Source organism: Podarcis cretensis (assembly GCF_951804945.1).
Source record: "Podarcis cretensis genome assembly, chromosome: 8".
Lineage (NCBI taxonomy): Eukaryota > Metazoa > Chordata > Lepidosauria > Squamata > Lacertidae > Podarcis > Podarcis cretensis.
Window position 1 is genome coordinate 87279692 of NC_137177.1, and position 23256 is coordinate 87302947.

The 23256-nt window shown below is 47.3% G+C and overlaps 1 protein-coding gene and 1 pseudogene across 2 annotated transcripts in view; one reads left to right on the top strand and one right to left on the bottom strand.

The window, feature by feature from the left end:
• Positions 1-23256, bottom strand: part of GFRA2 (GDNF family receptor alpha 2) — a 432056-nt gene that overhangs the window by 276763 nt on the left and 132037 nt on the right. The window lies entirely within an intron of this gene.
• LOC307223442 (large ribosomal subunit protein uL15-like) lies at positions 2808-6678 on the top strand (annotated as a pseudogene). The gene is made up of 2 exons: positions 2808-3194; positions 6527-6678. The product of its transcript is annotated as a large ribosomal subunit protein uL15-like (transcript).

Genomic DNA, 23256 nt, shown 5'->3' on the forward strand with positions numbered 1-23256 from the left:
AGTACACAGGTCGCCGGCGGGACTGCTGGAACCGCTACAGACGCCGCTCGAACCGTGGGAGAAAGTGGCCCTGGACTTTGTCACAGATCTGCCCAGCTCGCGAGGCAAAACAGCGGTACTCGTGGTCGTAGACCTGTTCACCAAGATGGCGCACTTCATTCCTTGCGCGAAGGTGGCCACAGCGGAACAGACAGCCAAGCTGTTCATAGACCATGTGTTCAAGGTTCACGGCTTACCGCGGTCCATCCTGTCCGACCGGGGTCGCCAATTCATCTCGAGCTTCTGGCAGAAGCTGCTGGGCATCCTGAACGTCAAGATCAACTTAGCGTCGGCACGACACCCGCAGACCAACGGACAAGCGGAGAGGGTCAACGCCATCATGCAGCAGTACCTGCGATGCTACGCGAATCAGCAGCCCTCGACCTGGGTGGACTACCTACCGCTGGCCGAGTTTGCCTACAACAACACGAAGCACGTGTCCACGGGGGTGACACCGTTCTTCGCCAACAATGAACGGCATCCCAGAACCTTCCCGGGATTAGAGAAAGTGGGGGAGGGGGAGACACAGGGAGCAGAGGCCTGGGCAGCGGAATTACGGGAGGTACACGAGCAACTCCGAAGGCACTTAGAACTAGCAAAACATGCATACAAAGTGCAGGCAGACAGGCACAGGAGAGTCGGGGAAGACATCCAGGTGGGGGACTGGGTCTGGTTAGCAGCCCAGGCAGTGCCGGCCAGGACGTTAGCTAAGAAGAAGCTCAGACACAAGCAGCGAGGGCCTTACCAAGTCGAGGCACAAATCAATCCGGTAGCCTTCCGGTTGACACTCCCGGAGGGCTCCAGAATGCACCCGGTCTTTCATAGATCACTGCTCACACCCTACAAGGAACCCCACAGGTTTCAGGCGCCAGGGAACGCACCAGACCCACCCCGCAAATCACCAACAGGGGGGGGGGTCGCTGAGAGCGGCGCCACTCAACGAGGTCACGGAGATTTTGGACTCGAGGTGGGGGGAAGAGGGGGTGGAATATCTCCTTGCCAGGGAAAGTACCCTGGCCAGCGCCAACAGGTGGGTACCATACTATGCCGTGGAGGAGCACTACCTCAAAGACGAGTTTCACGCACTCTTCCCACACAGACCCATGCCAGCAGATTATTTCAACGAATATCTTTTCACACCCACACTTTCAGCCAGCACGTTCCAGGGGTTCTCATCCGACGAGGAACCAGCACCCGACACACGCTCCCCAGAGGGATCACTCTCGGAGTCTGTCACGGACCGCTCGTATTGGTGGGACGATCAACCGGAGGTGGGGTGGAGCAGGGAACTGCTGAAGGGGCCTTTGCAGGGAGCATCCCCCGGGGCAACGGGGGGGAGACGGACATGGACGTGTTGGGGGTGGATCTTGGGTTCGAGCACAGCTGCAGAGAGATGGAAGCAGAGGAGATTGACGTTGACGAGCCCATTACGGACCCAGCCGGCCAGCTGCACACCAGGGGGGAAGGACTGTATCCCGCACTCACCCCCACAGCACTGGAGCACCCGGAACCCACACCCGAAGAGGGGGAGGGGGGAAGGGGGTCTTCGAGGGGGGGATGGATGTCAGGGGTTCAGGAGCAGAGACACAGGGGAGAGAGGAAACGGAGAGCGAAGGGGAAGAATCTGAGGGCAGCGTAGGGGAGTATGACAGTGGCCCGAGAGATTCCATGAGCTTCTCCAGCGATTCAGAAGATTCCCAGAGGGGGGCGCCGATGGCCAGGGCAAGGGGGGTCCCAGGAGGGACACACCAGAAGTAAGGGGCCAGCGGGGACTCCCAAAGCAGCAACGGGAGATCAGGACCAGTTCCCCCACCAGAGCGGAGTGGGGGGGAAGAGTCCCATGAATCAGGGCCAGCGTCTCCTCCAGTAGGGAGTCAGAGCTGGCCACGCCTCCATCGCAGAGTGAGGGAACGGAGGGGAAGTCAGGTCCAGCTAGCCCCCCCCGAGGGGGGAAGCAGTGACAGGAGCAGTGTAACGGTCAGGAGGAAGGTTGCTGGCTGGGCGCGCGCGCCAAGTTCAAATGTACAGGCGCGCGGGACAGCAGGAAGCCCGGATTGGGAGCCAGGTCCTAAAGCACGCCGGAGGCAGGGGGAAGAATCTGGGGACTCAGCATCAGAAGAGTCCAGAAAGGGCAACACCCCAGCGGACAGGCGGACCCAGAGGAGGAAAGAGCAAAGGAAGAGCTGGAGCAAGGCTAGAGTCTTAAACTGGTGTCTGGGGGGAGGAGATTCAGACGGAGCTTCAGCGGTCTAGGGTTTAAGACGTAGGGCTGCACGCCGCGGCTTTGAAATCGAAACTGCATTTCAATAAAGACTTTTGTATATAACAACGGACTGGCGTTGGTCCTTTGTGAGCTGGGACCTCGGGCAGCCCTGACACATACACTTGGAATCGATCTCATAAGAAGACAGTCCCTTTGTCCTTTCTTGGCTGGAAGCCAAGAGGGCATCTTTGGCTTAGTAGATGTTGCTTCTTCGATGCATGTAGTCAAAGAGAGAGATATGGCTGCCCTGCCCTGTCATTACCTGCACAGGTGAGGCCGCACCCACCTCTAGTCACATGCAGAGGAAGTCTGTCCCAGCCCAGAAGGAAACAGGAAGTTTACCTGCTGGCTGGACAAACATTCCTCCCCATGTGCAAACATGTTCATTCTAGGAATGTTGTACTTGACTGCTCTTGTGTTTCACATCCTACACGAATTAAGCAAGTGCGTTCGAAAATGACGAGAGAGAGGAAACTTCCACATAAGGAGACGTGAGCAGCTCTCTTTCCCTTTGACTCTGACCCAGCAAGATGCCTTCAAGACTGAGGAAGACCAGGAAACTGAGGGGTCATGTTAGCCATGGCCACGGCCATATCGGCAAAACACTGGAAGCATCCTGGAGGCCGTGGTAATGCTGGGGGTTTGCACCACCACATAATTAATTTTGACAAATATCATCCTGGTTATTTTGGAAAAGTTGGTATGAGACATTACCACTTGAAAAAAAAACCAGCACTTCTGCCCTACAGTGAATTTGGATAAACTCTGGACGCTTGTTAGTCAGCAGACAAGATTCAATGATGCCAAAAATCAAGTGGGATTAGCTCCAGTTATTGACATCATACGCTCAGGTTACTACAAAGTCCTGGGCAAGGGACAACTGCCCAAACATTTTTTTTTTTAAATAATATTTATTAAGTTTCACAAAATATAACAAACTTCAAAACAACAGACAACAGACATCAGAAATACAAACGATATAAAAAAACATAGAAACAAAAAAAAAACATACAGAAAATTCAACATAATAATAAAAGAAGCATTAAAAAACAACTCTGGTTCATTCTAATGATCTTCAAAACCTTATTTTCCTTGCTTCCTCCTGCCTTCCCTTCTTGTATTCCACTTTAAAAGTTTTTTTCAGCAAGCTCATTCAAATTCGTTTTATCCTTTATCTTTCCCTTTGTACACTTCCTTATCCTAATCACTGGATCCCCATCATTTCATTTACACTGCCCTTAGCACTCATAAATTTTACAATGATTTTGTAGATAAACTTTGAACTTCTTCCAGTCTTCTTCCACCAACTCTTCTCCTTGATCTCGGATTCTGCCGGTCATTTCTGCCAGTTCCATATAGTCTATTACTTGTATCTGCCATTCTTCCAAGGTGGGTAGATCCTGTGTCTTCCAGTGTTTTGCGATGAGTATTCTTGCTGCTGCAGTAGCATACATAAAAAAGGTTCTATCCTTCTTTGGCACCAATTGGCCGACCATGCCCAGGAGAAAGGCTTCTGGTTTCTTTAGGAAAGTGTATTTAAATATCCTTTTCATTTCATTATAAATCATCTCCCAGAAAGCCTTAATCCTTGGGCACGTCCACCAAAGGTGAAAAAATGTACCTTCAACCTCTTTACATTTCCAACATTTATTATCGGGCAAATGATAGATTTTTGCAAGCTTGACTGGGGTCATGTACCACCTATACATCATTTTCATAATATTCTCTCTTAAGGCATTACATGCCGTAAATTTCAAACCGGTGGTCCACAACCGTTCCCAGTCAGCAAACATAATGTTATGACCAATATCTTGTGCCCATTTTATCATAGCAGATTTAACCGTTTCATCCTCAGTATTCCATTTCAGCAGCAAGTTATACATTCTCGACAATACCTTAACCCTGGGTTCTAATAATTCAGATTCCAGCTTCGATTTTTCCACCTGGAAGCCAATTTTCCTATCCATATTATAGGCCTCTCTTATTTGAAAATAATGTAACCAGTCACGCACCTTATCTTTAAGTTTCTCATAACTCTGCAATTTCCATTTATCTCCCTCCTGCTCCAAAATTTCACAATATTTTGGCCATTTAGATTCCATGTTAAGTTTTTTTAAGGCCTTAGCCTCCATTGGAGAAAGCCACCTTGGGGTTTTATTCTCCAAAAGATCTTTGTATCTGATCCAAACATTAAACAGCGCTTTCCTGACAATATGGTTTTTGAACGACCTTTGTACTTTATCCTTGCCATACCACAAATATGCATGCCATCCAAAAGCATTATCATACCCTTCCAAATCAAGAATGTCTGTGTTCTCAAGAAGTAGCCATTCCTTCAGCCAGCAAAAAGCTGCCGCCTCATAATATAGTTTAAAGTCCGGCAGGGCAAACCCCCCTCTCTCCTTCACGTCAGTAAGAATTTTATATTTAATTCTGGGCTTTTTGCCCTGCCAGACAAATCTAGAAATTTCTTTTTGCCACTTCTTGAAACAATCCATCTTGTCAATTATCTGTAGTGATTGGAACAAAAACAATAATCTTGGCAATACATTCATTTTAATTACTGCTATTCTACCCAGTAAGGATAATTTTAAATTTGTCCATATTTCAAGATCTTTTTTCACTTCAGACCAACATTTTTCATAGTTATCCTTAAATAAATTAACATTCTTTGAAGTCATATTCACCCCTAGGTACTTTGTTTTTTTCACCACTGTTAAACCTGTTTCTCTCTGAAACCTGTCCTTCTCCATTTGTGTTAGGTTCTTCTCTAAAACCATAGTTTTTGATTTGTTGAGTTTAAACCCTGCCACTTGACCAAACTCTTGTATTAATTCCAAGGCTCTTCTAGTACTAGGGATTGGCTCCTGTAATGTCAAAACTAGGTCATCTGCATAGGCTTTTAATTTATAATGTTTCACTCCGACCTGTATACCCTGAATCTGTTGGTCCCTTCTAATCATGTTCAGCAATATCTCCAGGACTGAAATAAAAAGTAGAGGGGAGATTGGGCAGCCTTGTCGTGTCCCTTTCTCTATCTTAACTTCTTCTGTAACCGCATTATTCACAATTAACTTTGCCTTTTGTTCAGAATAAATCGCCCCTATACCGTTCCCAAACCTTTCTCCCACCCCCATCCCTTGCAAATTTTTCTTCATAAAACTCCAAGAGATATTATCGAAGGCTTTCTCAGCATCAATAAATATCAATACTGCTTTCGTATTGATATTAACTTGTAATTTTTCCAGAATATCAATTAAATTCCTTGTATTATTTGACATATGTCTACCTGGAAGAAAGCCTGCTTGGTCTTTATGTATAATTCCTGCCAAAACTTTTTTCAATCTTTTAGCTAAAATATCTGCAAAAATTTTATAATCCACATTAAGTAGGGAAATGGGGCGGTAGTTCTTAAGCTGTGTCTTTTCCGCTTCATTTTTCGGTATAAGAGTGATGTAAGCATCTTTCCACGACTCCGGCGCTCTTTTCCCCTCCATAATTTCATTGCAAACCTCCATTAGTGGTTGAATTAAATAGTCTTTCATGACTTTGTAATATTTGGAGGAAAGCCCATCTGGGCCTGGAGACTTGCCGAGTTGCAAATTCTTTATGGCACCTTCCACCTCCTGTTCAGAAATTTTTCCATTCAATATTAGTTTGTTCTCTTGCGAAATATTTTGTAATCCATTTGTTTCTATAAACTCGTCAATCTTGGTCTCATTCTGTGGCCCTTGTGCATACAGTTGTTTAAAATATCTCTGGAAACAATCTTTAATCTCCTGTGGGTTTTGTACATTCCTTCCATTTACTTCAAGATTAGTCACAGTATTTAATTTTTGTCTTTTCTTCAGCTGCCATGCCAGCAGCTTTCCACACTTATTGGCTGATTCAAAAGTTCTTTGTCTCATTTGTTTAATCTTCCATTCTATGTCCTGATTGACCAGTTTCAAATATTGTGCCTGATATGATTTAATTTCTCGCAGGATCTCCTGTGACTTTGGTTTCGTCCTTAGCCTCTTCTCTCCATCTCCAATTTTCTCCAGAATCTTTCCTTTTCTTTCTTCTTGAAGTCTCCTCTTTAAAGTATTTTGTTGAATCAGAAAACCTCTCATAACCGCCTTACTCGCGTCCCAGATTGTTCTTTTTTCTACAGTTGTCTTCAGATTTATTTCAAAATAATCTTTCATAGTTTTTTGGGCCTTCTTGATAAAACTGCCCAAACAGCCTGTAATCGTGAAAGCAAAATTCTTCAGCAGAAAGGCAGAAGAGAAAATCAAAGAAGTTGGTGGTGCCTGTGTGTTAGTGGCATAAAGAATTTTTCTATGTATCCAGGCTTCAATAAACACGATTTCAGCTGCGTATTGATAAAAAAAGAAGACGACATGAGAAGAACATAAGAAGAACCTACTGGATCAGGCCAATGGCCCATCTGGTCCAGCATCCTGTTCTCACAGCGACCAGACAGATATGATACGATAATATTTATTGTCATTGTCCCATACAGAACAACGAAATTGAAAAAAAATCTACATCAGACATTCAAAAACCAACAAGCCTGCCTTCCCAGCTATCCCAGCCTGGTTAACCCCCTAAAAACTCTGATACCCCATAATTAAATACAATATACTTCCATATATAGAGAGCCAGTGTGGTGTAGTGGTTAAGAGCGGTAGTCTCGTAATCTGGTGAACCGGGTTCGCTTCCCCACTCCTCCACATGCAGTTGCTGGGTGACCTTGGGCCAGTCACACTTCTCTGAAGTCTCTCAGCCCCACTCACCTCACAGAGTGTTTGTTGTGGGGGAGGAAGGGAAAGGAGAATGTTAGCCACTTTGAGACTCCTTTGGGTAGTGATAAAGTGGAATATGGGCTACCTTACACTGTGTTTAAAACCAAAATTGCATGTGAATAGAAAATGTTTCTCAGGCGGCTAGTCCTAGTCTTTATAACCCTGTACCTTCTTCCAGAGGCTCCAATACTTTGGCCACCTCATGAGAAGAGAAGACTCCCTGGAAAAGACCCTGATGTTGGGAAAGATGGAGGGCACAAGGAGAGGGGGCGACAGAGAACGAGACGGTTGGACAGTGTTCTCGAAGCTACCAGCATGAGTTTGACTAAACTGCAGGAGGCAGTGGAAGACAGAAGTGCCTGGCGTGCTCTGGTCCATGGGTCATGAAGAGTCGGACACGGCTAAACAACAACAATAACCTTCTTCCAGAAGGCAGAAGCTGAAAGAGATCATTTCTGGGGTGCGCACTGTCCTGCGCTATCTCTGCAGCTTTCTTATGGCACCTGGAAGCATAGATTTGATCCAAGGTGGGAAGAGTGCACCCAATTATTCTCTCCGCAGTCTTTACAACCCTGGATGTCCCAAAGGGAAAACAGCAAGCAGGATCTAAGCGCAATAATAATAATAATAATAATAATAATAATAATTTATTATTTATACCCCGCCCATCTGGCTGAGTTTCCCCAGCCACTCTGGGCGGCTCCCAATCAGTGTTAAAAACAATACAGCATTACATATTAAAAACTTCCCTGAACAGGGCTGCCTTAAGATGTCTTCTGAATGTCAGGTAATTCTTTATCTCTTTGACATCTGATGGGAGGGCGTTCCACAGGTCGGGCGCCACTACCGAGAAGGCCCTCTGCCTGGTTCCCTGTAGCCTCACTTCTCGCAATGAGGGAACCGCCAGAAGGCCCTCGGCGCTGGATCTCAGTGTCCGGGCTGAACGATGGGGGTGGAGATGCTCCTTCAGGTATACAGGACCGAGGCCGTTTAGGGCTTTAAAGGTCAGCACCAACACTTTGAATCGTGCTCGGAAACGTACTGGGAGCCAGTGCAGATCTCTCAGAACCGGTGTTATGTGGTCCCGGCGGCCACTCCCAGTCACCAGTCTAGCTGCCGCATTCTGGATTAATTGCAGTTTCCGGGTCACCTTCAAAGGTAGCCCCACGTAGAGCGCGTTGCAGTAGTCCAAGCGTGAGATAACCAGAGCATGCACCACTCTGGCGAGACAGTCCGCGGGAAGGTAGGGTCTTAGCCTGCGTACCAGGTGGAGCTGGTAGACAGCTGCCCTGGACACAGAGTTAACCTGCGCCTCCATGGACAGCTGTGAGTCCAAAATGACTCCCAGGCTGCACACCTGGTCCTTCAGGGGCACAGTTACCCCATTCAGGACCAGGGAATCCTCCACACCTGCCCGCCTCCTGTCCCCCAAAAACAGTACTTCTGTCTTGTCAGGATTCAACCTCAATCTGTTAGCCGCCATCCAACCTCCAACCGCCTCCAGGCACTCACACAGGACCTTCACCGCCTTCACTGGTTCTGATTTAAAGGAGAGGTAGAGCTGGGTGTCATCTGCATACTGATGAACACCCAGTCCAAACCCCCTGATGATCTCTCCCAGCGGCTTCATATAGATGTTAAAAAGCAAGGGGGAGAGGACGGAACCCTGAGGTACCCCACAAGTGAGGGCCCAAGGGTCTGAACACTCATCCCCCACCACCACTTTCTGAACACGGCCCAGGAGGAAGGAGCGAAACCACTGTATAACAGTGCCCCCAGCTCCCAGCCCCTCTAGACGGTCCAGAAGGATGTTATGGTCGATGGTGTCAAAGGCCGCTGAGAGATCCAGCAGAACTAGGAAACAGCTCTCACCTTTGTCCCTAGCCCGCCGGAGATCATCAACCAGCGCGACCAAGGCAGTTTCAGTCCCATGGTGAGGCCTGAATCCCGATTGGAAGGGATCCAAATGGTCCGTTTCCTCCAGGCGTGCTTGGAGTTGTTCAGCAACCACCCGCTCAATCACCTTGCACAAGAATGGAAGATTTGAGACTGGGCGATAGTTGGCCAAATTGGCCGGGTCTAAAGATGTTTTTTTAAGAAGCGGTTTAATGACCGCCTCTTTCAGCGGGTCTGGGAAGGCTCCCTCGCAGAGGGAAGCATTCACCACCCCGCAAAGCCCATCGCCCAGCCCTTCCCGGCTCGCTTTTATCAGCCAGGATGGGCAAGGATCAAGAAGACAGGTGGTCGGTTTCACTCGTCCAAGCAGCCTGTCCACATCCTCGGAGGTAACAGATTGGAATTGATCCCATATAACAGGACCAGACAGAACTCTAGCACTCTCCCGCCCTGGCCCTGCTCCCACTGTGGAGTCTACTTCCTTCTGAATCTGAGCGATTTTATCTGCAAAAAACTTTGCAAAAGCATTGCAGGAGATCTTGGGGTCCCTACCAGGCCCCGGTGGTACAGGTGGTTCCGATAAACTGCGAACCACCTGAAAAAGTCTCCTGCTGCTGTTTTCTGCAGATGCAATGGAGGCGGCGAAGAAGGCCCTCTTCGCCGTCGCCATTGCCACTTGGTAGGCTCGACGCTGAGCTCTAACCCGTGTCCGGTCTGATTCAGAATGAGTTTTCCGCCACCGGCGCTCTAGCCGTCTCAACGATTGTTTCATCACCCTCAGCTCCGGGGAGAACCACGGGGCTGTCCGGGCTCCATGCAATCGGAGAGGGCGCTTCGGAGCCAGACAGTCAATAGCCCTGGTTAACTCCGCATTCCAGCGTGCCACCAGGGAATCAGCTGAAAGGCCATCAACTTGGGATAAAGCATCCCCTACCACTCTCTGGAAGCCAATTGGATCCATTAAGTGGCGGGGGCGGACCATCCGAATCGGTCCCACCTCCCTGCAGAGGGGAAGGGTTGCGGAGAAGTCCAGTTGCACCAGGAAGTGATCTGACCATGGCACTTCTTTTGTTTCGCTTTTAGTTAATGTCAGATCACCAACATCCGTAGAGGTAAACACCAAGTCTAAGGCATGTCCGTGGCTATGAGTTGGGCCAGACTTATTCAGGGACAGCCCCATGGAGGCCATGCTTTCCACGAAGTCCCGAGCTGCCCCTTGTAAGGTCGTGTCGGCATGGATGTTAAAATCCCCCAGGACAACCAAGCTAGGTGTCTCCAGGAGCATATCCGCCACGACCTGAAGCAGCTCGGGCAGGGAATCCTTGGTGCAGCGGGGAGGTCGGTACACCAGTAGGAATCCTGTACTGCCCCTATTGCCCAACTTCCAGAACATGCACTCAGAAAACTGGGTCTTCCCAATAGGACGCCTGGTGCAGACTAATGACTTCCTAAAAATCACTGCAACCCCCCCTCCCCGCCCACATGACCTGGGTTGCTGTGCGTAAGAGAAACCTGGTGGGCAAGCAGCGGCAAGGACAGGCCCATCTGCCTCATCCAACCAGGTCTCTGTCACACATGCCAGGTCAAATCCTCCATCCACAATCAGGTCGTGGATGGCAGTGGTTTTATTCATCATTGACCTGGCATTGCACAGCAACACTTTCAGGTCATGTGGGTTTCCCTTGCTGATTACTGTATCCTTCCGGTCAGGACCAGACCTGGAGGCAGGGATAGTCCTCAAACAACGACTAAACCTGCCTCCTCGGTAATGACATGGTCTGGTCTTAGCATAACTCCTCCTCCTGCCCGTGATCACTGAGATCGGGTGTCCCAATACATCTCCCCCTGTGGAACCTGCCCCACCCAATCTATGGGCTGAGGCCCACTCCCAGGCAGCCATGACCCTCCCCCTTAAAAGGCAAAATACAAACTATATAATAATTTAACAGAATAATAATAATAATAAAACAAAACAGAACAAAACAAAACAAAGCAAAACAAGGAACAATAGTGCTGACTCAGTGCTTATCCCACCCCAAGCAAAAATAAAATAATGAAATAATATAATATTATAAAAAACAACAACCACCATTTAAAGTGCTGCAAATTAAAAGCGATTAAAACATTTAAAACCATTTTGTCCATTGCTGCCGGTAGCTGCTCAGGCCTCTTATGCTGTGGGTGCGAGTGCAGGCCCCGCCCCCTAGGCCGGATGGAGTTGGCAGGAGAGGGAGCGGTCCTCCCAACACTCACGCAAGCAGCAGCAGCAGCAGCAGCAGTCGTCCCTTTCTCCTCCCGTGGTTACCAGAACTGGTATCTTAACTGGCTCTAACTGTGGAGGGTTGAGCATAGGCATGCTGACTAGTAGCCATCAACAGCCCTCTGTGAATTTGTCTCACCCTCTTTCTTTCTTTCTTTTTAAATAATATTTATTAAGAGTTTAAAGATTACAAAAAGAAAGAAAGAGAATTAAACAAATCAATATAATACAATACAAAAAGAAAAAGAAAAACACTACATAGAACATTGAATTAACAAAACAAAACAAAAACAGTTAAAAACACTTCCAATATTTTCAAATCTTAACTTTCATTCACTTGTTTCATTGACTTCCTCATGCCTCCCTTTTTGTATTCCACTTCAATTAACTGTTTCAGCAATTCCTTTCCATCTTCCTCTGTTTTCTGTCCTGTAATTAATCTTAACAGATTCTAACCTTGTTTTTCCCCCTTTAATACATTAGCAATCTCTCTGTACCTAGTTCCTTATAACATTTCTGCCAAAGCCATATAACTTCATTCCACCATTTTCCTAAAGCTCATTAATTTTACAATATTTCTGTAAATAATCTTTAATTTTTTTCCAATCTTCTTCCACCGACTCTTCTCCCTGGTCTCGGATTCTGCCAGTCATTTCCGCCAATTCCATATAATCCATCAGCTTCATCTGCCATTCTTCCCGGGTGGGTAAATCTTGTGTCTTCCATTGTCTCACCCTCTTTCAAAGCTATTTAGGTTGGTGGTGATCATTGCCTCCCGTGGGAGCGAGTTCCAAAGTTTAACTATGCACTGGGCTAAAAAGAACTTCCTTTCATCTGCCCTGAATCTTACACAGGGCTGACAATGCAGAGGGAATAAAGTTTCATATAGACACAGCACATGCCAGCTCATTAGGAACCCTCCTAAAAATTTAAAACAAGACAAATCACCTTTCAAGGGTAGTACATGGAGATTCAGTGCGATTAGTACTATTAATATGGAGCTGTGAGTGAAGGATGGAAAGGGGGGTCCTTTTTGGAGCAAGCTATTAGTCTATACAAGCAGGCATCACAAATATGCAAGGGGAGAAGGGGAGAAGGAATGTGCAGAAACCTAAAGACCTGAACCCTGGAAGCTGACTCATAAAAGGAAGGGGGGACATGGGAGAAGTCCAGTACCCCCACCCCCAAGACGCAAAAATAGGGCAGAACAGGTTACAGTGGTACCTTGGGTTACATACGCTTCAGGTTACAGACTCTGCTAACCCAGAAATAGTACCTCGGGTTAAGAACTTTGCTTCAGGATGAGAACAGAAATCGTGCAGCAGCAGCAGGAGGCCCCATTAGCTAAAGTGGTACCTCAGGTTAAGAACAGTTTCAGGTTAAGAACGGAGCTCCAGAATGAATTAAGTTCTTAACCCAAGGTACCACTGTATATTTATTAAAATGTAACAACTTCATACACAAATTCATGGAGATCTGTCAGTGGCCACAAGCCATGATGGCTCTTGCTCCGCTTCTGCAGCTGGAGACAGCAGTGCTTCTTAATCCCAGTTGCTGGAAGCTGCAGGAAGGGAGAGGGCTCTTGGTCTTGCATCCTGCTTGCCACATGACTTCCTTGCTCCCATTCATGGGCCTAGCCAGGGAGGAACAGCTGCCCCCCTAAATCAAGTAAATAAATAAAAATATTTAACCAACTGATCAATCAAGTAGCTTGGTTCTGCCCTCCCTATCTAAAGTCCTGCCCATGGTCCCACTCATATGACCTCATTGTCCTCATCCACATAACTTCTTTGGCCACAACTAAGCTGGTGGCGCTGTGGGTTAAAGCCTCAGCGCCTAGGGCTTGCCGATCGAAAGGTCGGCGGTTCGAATCCCTGTGGCGGGGTGCGCTCCCGCTGCTCGGTCCCAGCGCCTGCCAACCTAGCAGTTCGAAAGCACCTCCGGGTGCAAGTAGATAAATAGGGACCGCTTACCAGCGGGAAGGTAAACGGCGTTTCCGTGTGCGGCTCTGGCTCGCCAGAGCAGCGATGTCACGCTGGCCACGTGACCCGGAAGTGTCTCCGGACAGCGCTGGCCCCTGGCCTCTTAAGTGAGATGGGCGCACAACCCCAGAGTCTGTCAAGACTGGCCCGTACGGGCAGGGGTACCTTTACCTTTACCTTTAAGCTGGTACCACCACCTCCAGGCTGCTTACTGGGCAAGCCCTACTCAGTGTGTGGGCTCCGGGATGCTCTCCAGGGCTGGACAAGTTCCCATGAGAGCATGCCAGAGCCAGCATACTGAGTGAGACTTGCCCAATACAGCAAGGTGGAGGACTCAAAAGCTCTTTTTGGAGCATGTCTTCTTCACCTTGTGTGCAGGTAATTTGTACAATTTCAACTCTACCTCTCTTTTAAATCAGAACCAGTGAAGATGGTGAAGGTCCTGTGTGAGTGTTTGGAGGCAGTTGGAGGATGGATGGTGGCTAACTGACTGAGGCTGAATTCTGACAAGACAGAAGTACAGTGGTACCTCGGGTTACAGGTGCTTCAGGTTACAGGCGCTTCAGGTTACAGACTGCACTAGAGAGCCAGTGTGGTGTAGTGGTTAAGAGCGGTGGACTCGTAATCTGGTGAACCGGGTTCGCTTCCCCGCTCCTCCACATGCAGCTGCTGGGTGACCTTGGGCTAGTCACATTTCTCTGAAGTCTCTCAGCCCCACTCACCTCACAGAGTGTTTGTTGTGGGGGAGGAAGGGAAAGGAGATTGTTAGCCGCTTTGAGACTCTTTTGGGTAGTGATAAAGCAGGATATCAAATCCAAACTCTTCTTCTTCTTCTTCTTCCACTAACCCAGAAATAGTACCTTGGGTTAAGAACTTTGCTTCAGGATGAGAACAGAAATCGTGCGGTGGCAGTGTGAGACACCATTAGCTAAAGTGGTAACTCAGGTTAAGAAGTGTTTCAGGTTAAGAACAGACCTCCAGAATGAATTAAGTTCTTAACCCGAGGTACCACTGTACTGTTTTTGGGGGACAGGGGGCGGGCAGATGTGGGGGACTCCCTGGTCCTGAATGGGGTAACTGTGCCCCTGAAGAACCAGGTGCACAGCCTGGGAGTCATTTTGGACTCACAGCTGTCCATAGAGCCACAGGTTAATTCTGTGTCCAGGGCAGTTGTCTACCAGCTCCATCTGGTACACAGGCTGAGACCCTACTTGCTCGCAGACTGTCTCACCAGAGTGGTGCATGCTCTAGTTATCTTGTGCTTGGACTTCTCCAATGCGCTCTACATGCAGATACCTTTGAAGGTGACCCGGAAACTACAACTAATCCAGAATGCGGCAGCTAGACTGGAGACTGGGAGCTGCCGACAAGACCACATCTTGAAAGACCTACATTGGCTCCCAGCAAGTTTCCGAGCACAATTCAAAGTGTTGGTGCTGACCTTTAAAGCCCTAAATGGCTTCGGTCCAGTATACCTGAAGGAGCGTCTCCACCCCCATAATTCTGCCCGGACACTGAGATCCAGCACCAAGGGCCTTCTGGCGGTTCCCTCACTGCGAGAAGTGAGGTTACAGGGAACCAGGCAGAGGGCCTTCTCGGTAGTGGCGCCCTCCCATCAGATGTCAAGGAAATAAACAACTATCTGACTTTTAGGAGACACCTGAAGGCAGCCCTGTTTAGGGTAGTTTTTAATATCTGATGTGTTATTGTGCTTTTAATTCTGCTGGGAGCCACCCAGAGTGGCTGGGGAAACCCAGCCAGATGGGCAGGGTGTAAATAATAAATTATTATTATTATTATTATTATTATTATTGGTCTGCTTTCAGCTGCTTATGGTTGATATCGTGCAATTAAATTGCACATAAGATGTGAACGTACTGTACAAATATAAAATCAAACCAAAATCAACCAGTTAAGCCAGAGGTGACCCACCTTAATTCAGTCACTGCCAGCTGGTGAATTCTATGATCTGCTTCTCCTTTGAGGTTCCTATAAGATCCATGCAGACCCTCCAGAGGCAAATCCCACCTATCTGAGATACAGATCGCAGCAGTTCAAAGCCTCAGACTCTCATCACCCCCTTTCTCCTTTTCCTTCTTCCTCTCTTTTTTGCATTACTCACTCACTCACTGAGAGGTCATTCCTCCAAGGAAGGAGGAATGTAATTACCCTGGATTGTGTGAGGCTTCTCCTAATTCCCTCCCCCACTGACTCATGCATGCTAAATTCCCCATCTCTAAATGCTTGTTGAATGGAACTCCAATTCAACAAAGCTGTTTTGATGCACTAAATAAATATCAATTGACTACTTTTTAAAAAATAAACTAAAAAGGAGCTTCTTTGAGAGGCTTAGTACGAGGCAGCTGCAGGTTTGCAGGCTTGGCTTTGAAACACAGCCCTTGTTCTAGCAGCTGTCTGCTAAAGCCAGGCATTTGAGAGTCACTCTGGTCATTAGGAATGCCACACACAAGAGCTCTCTTTTGCAGGCATGAACTAAGCCCCAAAACATCCTATTTGTCCAAAAAGGGCTTGACAGAGGCGGATGGGGAGGAGGGGAGCTGCAGCAGCAGGTCTAGGAGTCAAAAGAGTCTTCTTGAGCAAGCTTTGATGACCTCTGCAAATAGGAGCTAATAGGATTCCCACTGGGGTAGCCATATGAGTCTATTGCAGCAAAAAGAATGTTTCATGTGCCGCAATATTGTGGCACGTGGCCACAAACTCAGAGTGGTGAGAGACCTCAGGATTCCAGGTGTTTACTTAGGGCAGGGGTCAGCAAACTTCAGCAAGGGGCCGGTCCACTGTCCCTCAGTGCAGTGTTTCCCAACCTTGGGCCTCCAGCTGTTTTTTAACTACAATTCCCATCATCCCTGACCACTGGTCTTGCTATCTAGGGATGATGGGAGTTGTAGTCCAAAATCAGCTAGAGGCCCAAGGTTGGGAAAAACTGCTCAGTGGGCTGGACTTTATGGGGGGGGCGGGAGGAAATGAATTCCTATGCCCCACAAATAACCCAGAGATGCATTTTAAATAAAAGGACGCATTCTACTCATGTAAAAACACGCTGATTCCCGGACTGTCCGTGGGCCAGATTTAGAAGGGGACTGGGCCAGATCCGGCCCCCAGGCCTCAGTTTGCTTACCCATGACTTAGGGTTTGATTTCTAGGTTTATCTAGGTTTGGTTGCCTTGCAATGAAGGTCAGCAGAGACTCTGACGTCTTTAGGATATATGGTTTTATTTACACACCTATAGAACATGAACATAGGATGGTGGGGCTCACGGCATTAATACCCCAGCAGATTTCGCTTCTCCATCAGACACAGCTTTGGATCCAGCACAGAGCAAGCAGGTCTCTGTGTATCCAGTTCCCACACTCCTCCCAGCTCAGCTCTCACATACCTCTCTAGCAATTGTTCTCTTACCCAGCAGTTAGGTTGGGATAGGAGGCCTACCCATTCATTCTGTGGCACAGAGCAACTCCTATGGTGCTTGACTAGTCAGCCAAAGCCATTGTCTGGAGAAAGGGACTGGTTTGGCAAGCTTGCTCTCATACCTTCTACCCCCAGAGACACAGGACCCCAAGAATTGGAAGTCACTCAGGGCATCATCAAGACTGCCCCCCCCCCAAAAAAACCCCCTCATAACAAGGGAAGGTTTGCCAGACAAATGTCATGAGGCAAGTGGGATCTGCCTTGCCTCTCCTTGAACTGAAGAATGAGCTCATTTTGCACAAAAAGTATCCCAGAGAGGGCAGTTCAAGTTCACGCTGATGGCAAAAGTTCCTGGGAACACAACACACAAACCCTTAGGAGGTCATTTGGCTGGAAGAGTTGAACACATGCTGGGCTGAATGGTGCCAGAACAAGCACCAGGCACGGCAAGGGGCTGCCTTTGACCAAGGGGTCAGCACTGAAACCCTGGAAATTGGGGAGATGGAATGCCACGCAGTGTGATTAATCTGAGAAGAGAGGTTGATCCTGCTCCTGCTGCAGAACTCAAAAGGCTGTTTCTTTTTTTTAAAGCTGCCTGTGTAAATAGCTCCTCTGTGTCCAGGAGAAAAGGGAGAAGGCAGGAGAGGAAGAGGCTTGACAAAACCCAGCCTTGAGCCAGAGTCAGGCACTAGGAGGCATCCAACGGGTTTTGATGAGGGCAGGGGGCTGGTCACTGGATATAATGTGCCCCAGCCAGTGGAGAGGAGAGGAGCTGTCCCTCAATGCAACTTCAACCCTGAAATGAAGAGTGGAATAGGGGAGTCTCCCCAAAAATCCCCACCAACTGTTTATTACCATTTTTTTTTTTTCTCTATAGGATGCACCCGACCATAAGACGCTCCTACCTTTAGAGGGGGAGAACAAGAACAAAAATTCTCTCCCTCTCTGCGTAGTGCCCCTTCAGCGAAGCAGCAGGAGAAACGGAGCCCCTTCCATTTCTCTTTTTTATATATATATATAATATTTATTGGTGTTTCAAAAAGTTACAAGAATAAAAAAAAAAGTTACAAGAATAAAAAAGGAGCCCCTTCCATTTCTCCTCCCGTTTCGCACAGAGGTGAAAAGCTGAGCAGCGCCTCTCCAGCGAAGCAAAGCCAGGAGAGCGAGATGGATTGGTGCACACCAACCCCTCTCGCTCTCCTGGCTTCAGGGATAGCCGCCCGAAGCCTCTGGAGCGCAGCGGGAGTGCCCCCTCTGCGCTCCAGAGGCTTCGCGTTGCTTTCGCTGAAGCCATGGAGCCAGCATTCGCTCCATAAGACGCACACACATTTCCCCTTAATTTTTGGAGGGGGAAAAAGTGTGTCTTATAGAGCGAAAAATACTGTATTTTGGGATGAATTGCTGCTGATCTCCTGGCCTCAGAATCATGGACTCCCCAAGACATGAAGGGATTTGGGGTGAAATCCAGAATCAACAGGTTGCAATAAATAAAAAAAAAGAACAGTGGAGGAAAGACATGTGTAAGAGAGGACATGACAGAGGAGTACAAAGTTGTGCATGGCGTAGAGAAAGTAGATAGAGAGAAGTTTTCTCCCTCATCATCCCAGAACTGGCTTGTGCCATACTTGTGCCATTCCCATCTGCTTAGCCACAATCTGAAATGGAAGTTTGGATCAGATGGGCCTTTGGTCTTATCCTGCTGCAGGCAGTGGTGCAGGGATATGGGAGAAGCATAGAGGCAGCACTTTTGCCTGTGCTGGGCCAGGCTCAGAGATTGGGGTGTGCCTAACAGTAATGATAGTACCTGCCAAAGAAGGATAGAACATTTTTCATGTATGCAACAACAGCAGCAAGAGTACTCATTGCGAAGTATTGGAAGACACAAGATTTACCCACCCGGGAAGAATGGCAGATGAAGTTGATGGACTATATGGAACTGGCGGAAATGACTGGCAGAGTCCGAGACCAGGGAGAAGAGTCGGTGGAAGAAGACTGGAAAAAGTTTAAAGATTATTTACGGAAATACTGTAAAATTAATGAATGTTAGAAAAATGTTGGAATGAAGTTATATGGCTTTAGTAGAAATGTTATAATGAATTAAGTATAAATAGATTAATAGAGTATTAAAGGAAAAATAAGGTTAGAATGTGCTAAGATAATTATAGGATAGAAAACAGAGGAAGATGGAAAGGAATTGCTGAAACAATTAACAGAAGTGGAATACAAAAAGGGAGGTGTGAGGAGGTCGCGGAAATAAGGGAATGAAAGATAAGATACTGAAATTATCTGATGTGTTTTAAACTGTTTTTGTTTTGTTTTGTTAGTTTAATGTGTTAGTGTTATGTAGTGTTTTTGTATTGTATTGTATTGTTCCTTTTTTTGTAGTGTTTAAATTGTTGGAAAAGTAATAAATATTATTTAAAAACAAAACAAAAAAAAACAGCAATGATAGTACCTTGACACAGCAGCCTGCATATTTGGACTCTATGCATTCTTTAAGGTTGCATCATTGGAACGGTACTTCCAAACTTTTCACCACTGGCTGCTGAATAATGGAAGAATATCGCTGTGTGTTTCAGGTGAGTCCCTTCAAATTCTTGGGTTCCCGTTTCTGTGGGGACAGAAGGTATGAGAGCAAACGTGCCAAACCAGCTCCTTTGCCTAGGCAATGGCTTTGGCTCACTAGTCGTGTCATGACTAGCATAACCAAAGGAGCTGCTCTGGTTCATTGAATGAATGGATGGGCCTTTCCTGCCTCGCTCACCTAGCTGGAGAAGGAAAGCCAGAGGGTTGTGGGCTGGGCTGTACTGTAAGCAGGCTGGAAGTTGGATACACACAGACCTGCTTGCTCTGTGCTGGATCCAAAGCTGTGACTAATGGAGAAGCGAAATCTGCTGGGGTATTAATGCCGTGAGCTCCACCATCCTATGTTCATGTCCTATGGGTGTGTAAATAAAACCATATATCCTAAAGACACCAGAGTCTCTGCTGACCTTCATTGCAAGGCAACCAAACCTAGATAAACCCCTGGAACCCCTGGATTCCCTCACTCCTTGGAGATTGTGGTGTGGCGTGTCTCACCCTCCAATGCCAAAGTTTGGGTTCCTGTATGACATAATGCAAAGGGGCTGTAGTAATCCCAGGGGGTTCAGATGACTGCTCTTGGTGGAATGATTGCCAGTTCCACACAACTGGTGTCAATGGAAATGTTTCCTCCAGAGCAAATATCTCTCTCAGGATCACCACAGGGAGAAAATAATTTCATCCATCTGCCACAGTTTATGCCATTTTGAGTACAGATGTGCATATATCATGCTTAAAACTATGATAACCAACAACCGTTTGTTTCTCCAGTGCACACCTGGTGGGGGGGGGGGCAGAGAAAGTTCTCACCTTATGGTGCAAAAGCAGCAGGAACACCCTAATCCTTTGCAAATTGTGCCACAAATTGTTTGCCAAACAAAACCACATTGCTGCTGCCAATTGCTCCGCTGGCTTGCTCTGCTGTGTGCTGCTATTGGTATGGCAATGGAGGAGGAGGACGGAGCCCCTTTTCAAGGGTCTGCTGAGAAGTAGATCAAGGCAGGGTGGGAAAGAAGGATGCTCTGATTTAGGAGCTGTCCCTCCCCATCCCGCCCTCACTTCCCGCTAGACATGGACCATTCCACTATCCTTATCAGCCCTGCTGTTTCAACCCAAGCCCTCAGTTTAATCAGAGGGGGCTGTGTGCATTGCCTCCTTCTCTGCAGCTGCTCACAGCTGGGATTTTGAGAATCTGGAGTGAGAAGGTTAAGCAAGCTGTCAGAGTAGATTTCCCCCCCAAAAAAGATGGCAAAACAGTGACACGTGTTTAGTTTGGGGTTGGGAAACTAATGGGAAATAGATATTCCGGCTGTGCAATGCGCTAACTGCCTTTGACATGAATGATGGACCTTTGCTTGGAACAAATTCATCCAGTGCCTAAACACATTATTTCAAGTGTTGCAAATATTCTAATGCTGGTGCTACCTGCATTTGCTCTGCTGCGTATCCAGCACATCTCATTTGGTGAGGCCAGGGGAAATAGGGCGGATCTGTTGCAGAGTTTGCAAATGGCTCCGTCTTCCTCCTCGTCACATCTCACCTTTGCATAAAAGGTAAAGGGACCCCAGACCGTTAGGTCCAGTCGTGACCGACTCTGGGGTTGCAGCACTCATCTTGCTTTACTGGCCAAGGGAGCTGGCATACAGCTTCGGGGTCATGTGGCCAGCATGACTAAGCCGCTTCTGGTGAACCAGAGCAGCGCATGGAAACGCCGTTTACCTTCCCGCCAGAGCGGTACCTATTTATCTACTTGCACTTTGATGTGCTTTTGAACTTCTAGGTTGGCAGGAGCAGGGACCAAGCAACGGGAGCTCACCCTGTTGCGGGGATTCGAACCGCCAACCTTCTGATTAGCAAGTCCTAGGCTCGGTTTGTTTAACCCACAGCGCCACCACAATCTAGAACCCCCTCAATACAACAGCCTTCTCTCCCAATACCCAATAGATTATTAACAGATGGATTATCACAGGGCGATCCATCAGCAAAAAACAAACAAAACACCTCTCCATGCAATTCTAGGCTGCATCAACAGTTGTTCTACTCTGTTCTGCCTTGGTCAGTCCCCACCTGGAGTACTGTGACCAGAAAGTTGAAACCAAGCCTTACGAGGAATGATTTCAGTTAGGCTTCCTCAAACTTGGCCCTCCAGATGTTTTGAGACTACAGTTCCCATCATCCCTGACCACTGGTCCTGCTAGCTAAGGATCATGGGAGTTGTAGGCCAAAAACATCTGGAGGACCGAGTTTGAGGAAGCCTGGTTTAGGGAGTCGGGGATGTTTAGCCTGGAGAAGAGAAGTCTGAGAGGTGATCTGAAGGGCTGTCCCATGGCTTTGCCCAGAAGGTTAGTTCTTCTTCTCAGTGTATTGAGCACCACAGAATGAAAGATTGATACGCACCACAGGCCTTGATTTACAATGACACAGTCCCCAAAGATGGCTCAAAGCTTCCATATGAGGATGTTTGTAAATGTGACTTAAGTGACTTTGACATCATTGAGTGGGAAGCTCTGGCATGCGTGAGGAACATCTGGTGTCTCAGACTCTGGGCTGGTGCACACAAATGTGCCAAGAAATGTCTCCTGCAGGCCAGTAGAAGCTCATAAGCAGAATGAATAGTAGGGAGGGAGGAGACAAGCTTTGAAAATGGGCTCATGCACGCAGCTTGAGGTTGATCGAGATTGGTCTACCTAAGCATTTGTATGCAGACATGTGTGGGCTACTTTAGGAAATCTACATTATATGGTATGCATATGATGTTATATGTATAATAATTACACTTGACTTGATCTGAGCCAAAAGGCCGAGAAGCCTTTTGACTTGCGATCTCAATCACATGCAGTCTGTAGTCCGCTGGCAGTAGGAGTACAAGATGGGCATGTCTTTAAGTTAACATCTTACATTAAAAACCTGACAGTACCAAACTATCGAAGGCTTTTCACCAAAGCCAGGCTAAACGTCTTTCCTTCTGCGGTGTTGGATGGCAGGTTGAGAGGAGTTCCCTACCAGGACAGACTTTGCTCGTGTGCTCAAGACATCGATTCCATAAAACATATTTTGCTGCACTGTGCAAAATATGAGCAAGCCAGAGCTGAACTGATGCTACCCTTGCTGGTACCTTTCCCGGGAAAATCAGAGGCTCACTATGTCAGGTTCCTATTGGAAGACCGGACAAACGCTAGAACATTAGCAGTGGCAAAGTCTTTATTGGTGGTTGCAAGAACCAATGATCCCTATATTCTGAACAAAATGCTTGTTTAACCTGGAGGTAGGCTGTATGAATTGTGTATTGCTTTGTGATGCTTTGTTGGGTCTCTGGACCGTAATAAAGACTGGTGATAATAATTTGTATAATAATGCATCTATCATCATCATCATCATCTTTGTGGTATTGTAACTTTAGGGAAAAGACAATAGCCAAAGTCCCAAACACAAACTATGTGTTTCCAGAGGATTGGAAGATCTAGATTGTGGTGGGACTTTATTTCCACTGCTTCAGTCTTTGATGCGCAACATTCACCATTCACACCAACTCAAGAAATACGGGTGCCTTGATTTACATCAGTGCTTCTCCATTTCTTTTTCCTGTTATTGAATGATTGTTTGCTTTGTATGTAGCATGAGGTAATGACCTGCTACTACACTTTTGGATTATTAAGTAATGGCAATAAAGGAAGTTCTTTTTAAATTTACAGTGGTGCCTTGCAAGATGAAATTAATCCATTCCGTGAGGCTCTTCGTATAGCGGTTTTTTCGTCTTGCGAAGCAAGCCCATTGACAGCTTAGCGGATTAGCGCTATTAGCGGATTAGTGGCTTTTAGCGATCAGCTGTTAAGCAGCTTATCAGTGGATCAGCTGATAAGCGGCTTAGCGCCTGAGGAAAAGGGGGGGGAGGGGGAAAAACCCGCAGGAACTCGCAAGACATTTTCGTCTTGCAAAGCAAGCCCATAGGGAAATTCGTTTTGCGAAGCGCCTCCAAATCGGAAAACCCTTTCGTCTAGCGGGTTTTCCGTCTTGCG